This window comes from Lepidochelys kempii, chromosome 3, assembly GCF_965140285.1.
Source record: "Lepidochelys kempii isolate rLepKem1 chromosome 3, rLepKem1.hap1, whole genome shotgun sequence".
Taxonomy (NCBI): Eukaryota; Metazoa; Chordata; order Testudines; family Cheloniidae; genus Lepidochelys; species Lepidochelys kempii.
In genome coordinates, this window is record NC_136382.1 from 34,254,237 (window position 1) to 34,265,660 (window position 11,424).

The 11,424-nt window shown below is 42.0% G+C and overlaps 1 long non-coding RNA gene across 2 annotated transcripts in view; it reads right to left on the reverse strand.

Annotated features, from left to right (window-relative positions):
* The window catches only part of LOC140908609 (uncharacterized), a 70,202-nt gene extending 65,483 nt beyond the window's left edge, over positions 1-4,719 (reverse strand). Inside the window, exons 1-2 of one of the 2 annotated variants that reach the window (XR_012157931.1) lie at positions 4,520-4,719; positions 3,473-3,572 (exon numbers count right to left, since the gene is read on the reverse strand). This is a non-coding gene — a long non-coding RNA (uncharacterized LOC140908609). Of the gene's footprint in view, positions 1-1,942; positions 3,573-4,519 lie in introns of both variants that reach the window. The other variant, XR_012157932.1, reaches the window with a different exon arrangement.
* Between the last annotated feature and the right edge of the window lie 6,705 nt (positions 4,720-11,424).

The following is an 11,424-nucleotide window of genomic DNA, read 5'->3' on the forward strand; positions in this document are numbered from 1 at the left end:
CAAACATACACTGCAATGCTTTGTTCTACAGTGATTCCCGAGTATGTGTTACTGGCCTGGAGTGATAAAGTGTCCTACCATGAAGGACGAAATAAGGCTGCCCTCCCCAGAAACCTTTTGCAAAGGCTTTAGGACTACATCTAGGAGAACCGCAAATGCCAGGGCAAAGTAATCCTTTCACATGCTTGCTTTTAAACCATGTATAGCATTTTAAAAGGTACACTCACCAGAGGTCCCTTCTCCGCCTGCTGGGTCCAGGAGGCAGCCTTGGGTGGGTTCGGGGGGTACTGGCTCCAGGTCTAGGGTGAGAAACAGTTCCTGGCTGTCGGGAAAACCGGTTTCTCCGCTTGCTTGCTGTGAGCTATCTACAACCTCCTCCTCATCATCATCTTCTTCGTCCCCAAAACCTGCTTCCGTATTGCCTCCATCTCCATTGAAGGAGTCAAACAACACGGCTGGGGTAGTGGTGGCTGAACCCCCTAAAATGGCATGCAGCTCATCATAGAAGCGGCATGTTTGGGGCTCTGACCCAGAGCGGCTGTTCGCCTCTCTGGTTTTCTGGTAGGCTTGCCTCAGCTCCTTCAGTTTCACGCGGCACTGCTTCGGGTCCCTGTTATGGCCTCTGTCCTTCATGCCCTGGGAGATTTTCCTGGGAGGTTTTGGCATTTCGAAAACTGGAACGGAGTTCTGATAGCATGGATTCCTCTCCCCATACAGCGATCAGATCCCGTACCTCCCGTTCGGTCCATGCTGGAGCTCTTTTGCGATTCTGGGACTCCATCATGGTCACCTGTGCTGATGAGCTCTGCATGGTCACCTGCAGCTTGCCACGCTGGCCAAACAGGAAATGAGATTCAAAAGTTTGCGGTTCTTTTCCTGTCTACCTGGCCAGTGCATCTGAGTTGAGAGTGCTGTCCAGAGCGGTCAGAATGGAGCACTCTGGGATAGCTCCCGGAGGCCAATACCATCGAATTGTGTCCACAGTACCCCAAATTCGAGCTGGGAACGTCGATTTAAGCGCTAATCCACTTGTCAGGGGTGGAGTAAGGAAATCGATTTTAAGAGCCCTTTAAGTCGAAATAAAGGGCTTCACTGTGTGGACGGGTGCAGGTTTAAATCGATTTAACGTTGCTAAATTCGACCTAAAGTCCTAGTGTAGACCAGGGCTTTAAGCACTCAAGAGACAGATCTTTGAAAAAACAAAGATCCTGAGATGCACCCGCACCTAGTCTGGTTCACTCTTTCTGTGAGTCCACGGTTTGTCAGCATTATAGGCTGGGCAGAGACCCTCCTGCCCTCTCTCTCTCTCTCCTGCAAACGCTTCTTACATGTGGCAGTGGGCAACCTCCAGCTGCAGAGAAGAACCTTGCTCTTAAAGAGGGCCTCTATCTCTCGGCCATGTATTCAGACTGTGAAGTTCCATACCCACCAGCATGCTTGCCTGCCCCTTGTGGGCCTCTGTGTAGAAAGACCATCATTCCATGTGGGTTTGCAGAAGTGGAAAGTCAAAATTGATAGTTTCAGACTGCAGCCTTACAGGGCCGGCTCTAGGTTTTTTGATGCCCCCAAGCAAAAAAATTGCCACCCCAAGCTCTGAGAGCGCAACTGCCCAAGCAAAAAAAAAAAAGATGGCCAGAACGCCGCCCCTGGAATTGTTCCGCCCCAAGCACATGCTTGCTTTGCTGGTGCCTAGAGACACTTCTGCAGCCTTGATGTGTTACCCGGGGTTCTTTCAACTGAAAGCTCTTGGTAACTTTTACTCTGTGCGAGGTGGTGTCAGGAAATAAGTCAGGGGAGACACAGTCGTCTGACTGATAGATGGCTGGCACAAACAAGACAACACAAGAGTGCTTTCACTTAAAGCTAAACTTTACTTAGTCTCAAGCATTTATTCACACGTCCACAACAGGTTAGTAAAACACCCCCAACCCTCGATAATTACCAAAGCTGAGTGTGGCTCTCCAGTGGCACAGCAGCAGCCCGTCTGCTAGTGGGGAACACAAGATGCATCCAGAGGAAGAGTCCAGTCCTGAAGAGTCCCATTACCTCAAACTTTCCCCCCTTATTTATACTTTACATTTAGTAAAAGAATGACTTGTCCCTTAAAGAAAACTTGTTAAGCAAGCAGTTCCAATGGTCAAGCAAGAGGCTCCTTCTGATTATTGATTAACCAGGTGTGGATTTTTCCAGAGTTTGCAGCCTTGAGGCCCCAATAGACATTCCTGAGGCACATCCTGCTCTTCTAAAATGTATGTATCAGTAATGTCAACACAATTCTTATCAGGAAGGACATGGGGTCAAGCTGCCCTTTCTGTGGCACCCAAAACCCCCTCCCCTCCTTCCTTGGTCAAGCTGAGTTTGTTACATGGCCACTTTATGGCCTGCTGACTTGGCTGCTTTTAGCAAGAAGCCATAGTGGTTTCAGACACTTTACTGGTTTGCTGACATCTCCCCATACAGATGGCTCTCAGTGGTGGTCCTTCAATAAAGTGTCAAATGACTTTCCAGGGCAGGGCAGCTATCTGGGGTGCCACGAAACAGGCTGAAGCTAAGAAAATCCAAATGAATGCAGCCAGAGACAATACTTCAACACAGGTAAGAAACAAACTTCACAATTTGATACAGTCATATCCCATTCCACCACAGTTTACATTAAGAAAGAATTGAGTCTTACATTTCAAACCAAAATATGGCATATCAGATCTAGAAGTTGGCAAACATACCAAATGGATCATGGGTTCAGGCCAGGTCTACACTACAAATTTTTGCCAGCATAGCTATGTCATCCAGGTGTGTGATGATGTGTGATCTGTGACTATCGTAGCTATGCTGGCAAAAGCCTTTAGTGTACAGTTATACTGGCAAAACTGCAGTTTTACCAATACAGATTATTTTGCTTGGGGCGGGGCATGTGAGCTGGAATAAGCTGTCCCAGCAAAAACAGAGTTTTGCCAGTATAAACTATGCGTACAGTAGGAACGCTTTGCCAGTATAGTAAACAAGTATTCCTATACCGTCAAAGCACTCCTAGTATAGAGCAGGGTTTAATTTCCAAACATTTTCACCTGAAGTTGAATGTGCTCCCAGACTTTGAGTTTTTGCCAAACTTTGTAAAATTCATTAGGCCAGATTCTTTGTACAAATATACAGACCTTTTCCACTCAATTCAATGGAAACCACCCACATGTACCGAAGGAGAGAAGTTTGCCAAGAATTTTGCAAACAATCATAAAAAGAAAAGGACCACCCATGAAAGAGATGATAGATGGTCCACTGGTTAGGGCACTAGTCTGGGCCTCAGGAGACAATTCAATTCCCTCCTCTGCCACAGACTTCCTGTGTGATCTTAGATAAATAACCAACAGGCAGATTTTCAAAGTTATATAGGCACCCAAACATGAAAACAGGCACCAAGTGGGGTTTTCATAAGCACTTAACTCCTATTGATTTTGACTGGAGTTAGGTGCCTTACCTGCTTACGTGCTTCTGAAATTCCCACTAGACTCCTGTCTGCAACATTAGGAGCCTTCTAAATATCTGATCCTTCATCTTGCGGTGCCTCAGTTCCCCATCTGTAAAATCAGAACAACATTATTTCCCTACCTCACACAGGCGTTGTTAGTATATATATATAATTGAAAACTGTGAGTAGTTTAGGGAGATTAACAGAGCTGCTTGGAAAAGAGAAATACCTCTTAGCTGAAATTCCATAGAAAATGCCATCCCTTTTGGTGGTTTACAAATGTTCTAACCATCCCTAGGCAATAAGATGGAGCTTGTTATGGGAATGTAGCAGCTCTGAGAGAATATATCATTTTTTACTTACCACTGTATTGTCACAATAAGGCACTGGAATTAGTATCACAGAAACCAAAATCTTTAGTTTTTAAAATGAGTCAAAAATATTAGCATGAATCATCCAACATGTCCATGAAGACATAAAGGTTTAGTCTCTCCTAGATGCACAGCTGATTCCTGTTAATATTAATGGGGCATTGTGCACTGTAGTGGTGCTCTGGTCGTCCCTCCCCTTCTGGGTTGGAGGGAGGCCACACTGCCTCCCTACATAGCTGGGATCACTGCCTAGTCTTGGGAGAATTAGCAGCCTAGGAATTAGTGTCCCAACTGCCCTAATGGGCAAAACCCCAAACACTCTATAGGCTCTGGCTCTTAGGCAGGAACAGAGCCACCAAGGAGCCCACAGACGCTGGCCCTCAGGCAGGGGCAGAGCAGTGAGTAGTCTAGCATCTGAGTTTTAGAGGACGATAGGCTAACACCAGACACCTGGCCCACTGTGGGGAAGCTGCAACCCCAGGGGTGGGGTGGGATGGAGTAGGAGGACCCAGGCCCACCCGACTCCACCAGGTCCCAGCCCAGGGCCCTAACGCTGGTGGAGTGTTCTGCCACGGGGTCAGCATGGGATCCAGCCACAACATGCTGGCCATGTTTCAGGCTGCAATACAGCCAGACTGGAGTCGGCTGTCCCTGGGCCACATCCTCCCCTCCCCTTGAGGTGTACCTGGATCAGTGGGTGTCCTCCATCTCCTCAGGGGAGGTGGCCAGCAACAGTCTCAGCAGCTCCCCTGCAGACACAGGCTCCTTCGGGAGAAGGCATCTCTTGGTTTGGCAGCGAAGTCAGCAGCCTGGAGTGAGCAGGATGCATCTGTTTCCCTCCCTCCTGCAACTGTGCTGGAGGCTCTGCCTTTTATACTTCCTGTCCCACCTTTCCACTTGTTGCAGGAGGGCAATGCGGGTCTGGCTCCGCCCACCTGGGCACAGAGGGTGCTTCCTACCCTTCCGGGTTGGACGAAGGTCACACCCCCTCACTACATGCATACTGAAGAGATAGAACAGACTCCTTAATATACTAAAAAGTGTCTTTCAACATTAATGAGAAAGAAACACACTTGTATATGCTACACGTAAGCTGCTTTGGGGATGGGATTACATGGACCCTAAAATAAGTCCACAGAAATAGTAAATCAAATCACTGACATTATTATTGCTGCACAAGCCTTTCCTTACACATACCTTTAAAACGGAGACACTGAACAAATTAGTCCCGGTGAAAAGCTGTATTGATTAACAGAGCTGGTAAACTAGTAAACCAACAGGTTGATTGTTTACTTCTGTCCCCATTTAGTTTCCATTTGCACTTGCTCATCATGGTGCGTAAGTACTATGGGCCTGATCCAGAGCCCACTTAAGTAGGTGGAAAGATTTCCTTTGACTTCAGTAGGCTTTGGATCAGGCCCTATGCAAAGAACTGTGGATCAAGGACTGGTTTATTTCATTTCTCTTCTTTTCCCCTGTCCCTTTCAGAGGAGGCGGTTGGAGTGGGGAGGGAAACAGACTCACTCAAGACCCCTGTGTGAATTGTCACACTACATCTTCTGACCTTTGCTTTATTAGTTGAATTTCAGCACAATTAATTTAGTGACTGAAAAACTTTTCAGATTGCTTTAATGAATGTGCCATTCAGTTAATGCTAACTTTTAGTGTATTGTATTTATTATGAAGCATGTACCCTAGAGTGTTTCTCGAGTGAAAAACCAAAGAAACTTAATCAAATCATATCAACACATTGCCAGACAGCTTCAGTGACATGGCCATTTCATGCCAAGACCAAGTTTATTAAGGTGGATCATTTAACCTAGCTTCTGCTGGCTTAAATATGATAGCAGCTCTATTCAAAGAGGAAAGAACAAACCATTTTGGAATATATAGGCAACTTTTAAACCTTACAGGCCTTAAGCCCTACCACCCTTACTCATGCAAGTGGTCCCATTGAATGAACATATTATTCACACCAGTATAGCTCTGCAGGGTAGGAGCTTTAGTACGATGTAGGTCAGAGCCTTGAAACAAAATGAGTGCCCAACATTATCAGGAAATAAATGAAAGCACTTCAAGAAACATCTACACAAAACTTAAAATAACTCTTATGTTCTCTTCCCAACATTCTTCTATATTTTATTTTAAATGTATCTCTTATTTTTATTTGTTTCATGTTTCCCCAGTTCCATCAAAACACCAAATAATATTTTTAAAAGAAGATATTAACAAAACCTACACTAATCAATTTAAATGAGCTTTGCATGAAAATGTTTTATAGTACTTTTATTTCCCTTTAGTCAACAGTACTGCCAGAGTTGAGAAGACAAACAAAGGGCTTTTCTGTGACTCTCCTTTATTGATATTTCTAGATCTGCTCAAAAATGGAAATAATTTTCTGTGAAAAATATTGTTTTTTTTCTTGGTTTTTGACATTTTAAACATTTTTCAAACAGCTATAAAAGTGGTCAAAAACAGAAAACTAATTTAGTGAAAAAATTGACTTTTCTCCCCACTTTTTGTTAAAAATTCCAGAGCTTGTCAGAAATAAATTGCAGTTTTGATAAACTCAAATTTGCACTTGGCCCTTGTACAGCCATTCAGAATGTACAAGAAACCTCTTGCTGAGTTTATTTTACATATAAATAAGCTTCTGGTCCTTTAAATTTCAAGGTCTGACCACAGTACTTTAACACAGTCTTCCTCTCTAAGATCTGGATGAGAAAGTTTGGTTAATGACATACAGAGTGCAGGGACAAGTGGCATTTGTGTCTCATGGCAAATTCATATTTTATTTAGACTTTGACATTTTGATCTTTATCGATTGAGGTATTTAAGCTTACATAACTTACAGTTTGCTATAGTATATTCATATGTTGTGTGCATTATAGCCAATTACTAAATATAGAAATTGATCAGTTAAACCACTGTATATAATAAATAATAATAATATAGTCTAGATTAAGCTTTATTATCTCCAGCAGAAGAATGGGACTTTTGCGTCCAAGGTCTTTTGCTTACACAATGTACACCGTTTTATGGAGTATCATATGTGTAACTGCTGCCATTGCCACCTTGTGACTGGAGTTCTTTTATTTTCTTTTTGCAAATTTTGATTTGCTGACCAATTCTCCTGTATTTGTAAGGTTTTCTGTCACGACAGTGACACCTGCTGTTGAGAGCAAAGTTTAAAAAATTCAAAGAAAAAAAGACAATAATTTCCAAGGCAAAGATTGCTTACAGGCCTCTGACATCTGGGAGTTGTATCTTCTCCTTTGTGAGGTGGGCTAGAAAGAAAAGAAAAAAAGATTCAAAACTTAAATTAGATAAGGGGTAAAATATTCAAATGGAATCTAAATCCTAATGACTTTGAAAGAGATTTAGGATACATTATCTACACTGCAATCAAAGATGTGATTGCAGATATAGGAGGCATACCCCTTATAGCTTTAATCTACCTAACATGGCTAAAAATAACAGTGAAGACAGGGCAATATAGGCTTCAGCATGGGCTGTACAAGTCCACCTGGTCCCCCTGTATACGCCTTTGCATTGCTAGCCTAGACGGAAGCCTGTACCCCATGTCGTCACTTCTATTTTTAATGCTAAATTAGAGGTGGTATGCCTGCCCAAGAAGCAACCACGCTTTTGATTGCAGTGTAGACAGACCCTCTGGCTCCCAACTCTCTTAAGAAGCCGATTTTTGAAGGTTTTTACGTACCTAATTCCCATTGAACTAAGCACCTACAATCCTTTTTAAAATCTTATCCTAAGTCACTTCTGAAAATGGCATTTAGGTGATTTTGAACATTTGACCCATTGTTCCTTGGCCACAATCTTCTCATACAGAGAAACATAAATAGTGAAGAGATCTTTTTGCACAAGGGAATCTGGTTCATGTGTTGGCACAGCTGGTATGGTTTTTCCACTAACTCAAAACACTGACTTTTCAAGTCAGTTGTAGTACGATGAGGTCAAAATTCCTAATAAAGACAAAGTTTGAATAGAGAAGTGAAAGAGCTTTGTGCAGCTTTTATTGTTTAATGTCTTTTCCCAAGGAAAATTTGTGTCGGGTCTATTTTTCTACTTCTTTAAAGGAAACTAAAGCATTTTCTTTTAAAGATATATTTATCTATATCCCAGCTAAAGAAGATATAGTTGTGTGATTGCAAATCATGGAATAATGCAGCAAACTGCATGTCAGTAGAGTACACAAGCAGTGGAAGTGGAAACACACACACAGAGTGTTGTAAGAGAATTCCTATGTGCTAGCATACATAAAATATGAGCATCACTAATAAACAGCAGCTGTAGTATATAACAGGCTGGATCTTTGCGTGGAATATCTTTAAGGTGTTTTTGGCATAGCTTCCAGGACTGTCTTGACCAACACTTTCCCAGATGTGTAGGATTATGGGATATATCTGTTTGAATCTCTCAGGCAAACACTTTAATTCTTAACCACACCTGGGTTGGATATTGCAATCGGCTCCCATTTTCCATTTAACATTTTTCTACCTTGTTCATTTTAAATTCTCTGTGTTTTCCCTGATCACTTAATACATTTTCTTCATTATTGGCATCTGGGCTGTGTGCTGTAACACAAACACCAAAAGCCCAAATCAAGTTGTTTTAAAAAAATTTTAAAAGAGCGAAAATATTCCCATTTCAGATGGAAGAGCAGATGGAGCTTTTGGCACTTTAGAGGATTTAAATTGACCCTCTGCACCAAGCTAGGGGAAGACAGACTGTCACTATGACTGGGAAACACTAAAGAGATCTGGTTTTCCCATAGAATATACAGTAGCATTTTCTAGTTCTTTAGCTCTAAGCTGTGCATGGTGATGAAAAAACAGCTGATTTTATTAGCTCAGGCTATTTTACACCCCAGGAATGCTCTTCACTTGCTTTCATGTTGAAATGGGTAATAATCATTTGGAATTCTTGGGTATAATTTCTATCTCACCCTTTTCTTAGCAATGCCCGTGGGGATGCTGAGTAGGCTGCAACTATGTCCTCCCCCTCCTTGATATTTTTATTAAATAATAAAGTGGTCTAGCAATTTAAACATTCTAACCCTAAAAGGCCAGATCATCAGCTGGTGTAAATGGATTCAGCTCCATCGACTTCACAGGAGTTACATTCATTTAGATCCATTCAGGATTCGGCCTGAATTCTCAAGAACAACCAGATTTTCAACCTAAGAATGTTTCTAAATTCACCATCTATCCAGTTTGAAAAGCATTGCTGCAGTATACCACGAAAGAGTTTGCACCGTTCCATTTTGTTTTCAGCATGACATCCTTTGACTCATGCCAACAGCCCAGTTTTAAATATCTGACTACTAAAATCATGTCTAAGCAGTGCCAGAAATGCAACCCATAAAAGCCAGAAAAATTAGATTTATTTTAATAAATGTATTGACTTGAAAACAAAGACAGTAGCAAATGCATTTTCTGTGTGACATGTAGAGGTAGGTATATATTTTGCTTTATTGGAGTGTAACATTCTTTTAAAAGACATCCTTTAAAATGAGTTTAGTTGACAGCTCAGACTGGCACAAACCTCAATTTTTGTAAACAGTTCGGGAAGGCCAGACTAACACCTATGCAGATTCCCACTGACTTCAGAAAAGCCATTACTAGTATGGCACCTCTTCCAAGCAAGATCCAGGGAAATTTTATGAGGGAGGCTGAAGAGCAGTGATGTCTTCCCAATATTTTTAACAAAAGTTTTCCACAAATATTGTCCAAGATAAGCACAGTGTGCTAGGGTGCCTGTGCTCACAAAGAGCAGGTGTGGGTGGCAGTGAGAACTCTATTGATTCCCTGTTTACACACACTACCCTTTCATCCATAACAAAGAAAGGCAGCAACACCACTGGGCAAGCAAACATCTACTAAGTGCACTAGCTGAGAATGCTAGTGTTTTCTTCCTGGGAAAGAAACTTGGGACACTGATAGTGTACCATCTTCAGTGTGTGCAGTCTGAAGGAGAATGGTGTAGGATAACGACTTGGTAGTGAAAGACTGGCAAAGCATCTCATCCCTTCCTGTGTTTAACTGTGGAATGTACCTAGGGGCTGCGACATGGCTTAAAGTAGATCATTTCTGGGAAACCCCGGATAGCCCCATAACCTTTAACTTTTTGCCACTCACTCTGGTCTCTATGGTGAAACTCTAAATAGGGCCTGAGTCACCGTGATGGTGGGTGTGATTCCAGAGTTGTGATTGTAGCTTACCCTTCATCCACTAGGAACTGGGCCTCAAGCTCAACTAGGGCATCATTCTTCTCGCTTGTGAGTGCCTTCTAAGAAGTATTCCTACTGAAATCAAGAAGTAAGTGATAGAATTGCTTGAAAAACAGCAGGGGGAAATTAAAATTTATTTTTTTCCTTTTTTCTCCCTTGCTTTGTTTTTGTTGATAACAGAAAACTTTCAACTAGCTCTGTTAAACTGCTAGGCACCTGGCAGGCTGTGGCCCTTATGCCACTCGAACAATTTTAGATCACTACTAATATAGGCTGGATTTCACCTGACCTAGAGAAGTATGCTCTGTATCCCCTTATCAAGTCCACTGTAACTGGCTTTAAAAGCAAATTAATTAGGTTATTTATCGTTTCACAATAGACTAATCAATAGTAAATTTCATGTGCCAATAGTGATTCAGTTATAAGAGGGTCTAAAAGCATTCTAAAACGATTAACTTATTTATACTCAAGTGTTTCTAACCATATTTTAAGCCAAGTTTTGGCATGAAGCAATTTTTCAATGGCGTTAACAACACAGGTTTGTGGTAGACATACTGAGAGATGCTCAACTACAAGGTCGCAAATGATTTCTCTATCATACTAACAAAAAAGTGCTCATTTTTGTGTTTATTTTTCTTTCTTAGCTTGTTCCTGATGGTTGGGAAGTTGATAGTTCATTTTTCTACTGCCATTCACACCAGCTGCTATAAAACAGCTATAAAAATACTCCCAGTACAGATCTTGACCGTAGATCACTGTACCTAGACCCAGCTGCAGATGGATGGAGCAGCTGGTCCAGAGAGGTACTCCCATACCCACTTGGTCATGATGCATGAAGCAGCACAGTTGCTCCCCAGCCTTTATTCCTGTTCAGTCACAGATTTATGAAGTAATGAGCCACCTACCTGAAAAAAACAACAGCTCTCCAGCACACTTTAAACAAACATCCCAAACACTCCAAAACTATAAATAACTGTCGCTCAGAAGTATTGCTAACTTCTCTTATTACAAATCTTGTTAAACAGGAAGAGAACATGGTGGATCAATGAGAAAGACAAACATTTCTGGGTGGGGAGCTAGAATCATATGGCAGAGGTTGGCAACTTTATTTCTCAGGACCGTTTTTTATCAAGATGTGATGGAAGTGGGGCTGTAATAATTCATGGATATTGTATGTGGCCTGCTTATTGGGATGTATACTGTGTGAATATGTTGGTTTAGTTGAGTAGTGGGCTGTAAGGAAAACAAGCAGGAAGATAAAAGAAAGATTTGAGATAAGCCACCATAGTAAACACTCAAGGGCCGTTAAGAGACAAAACCCAAGCTATTAGCTGTGAAGA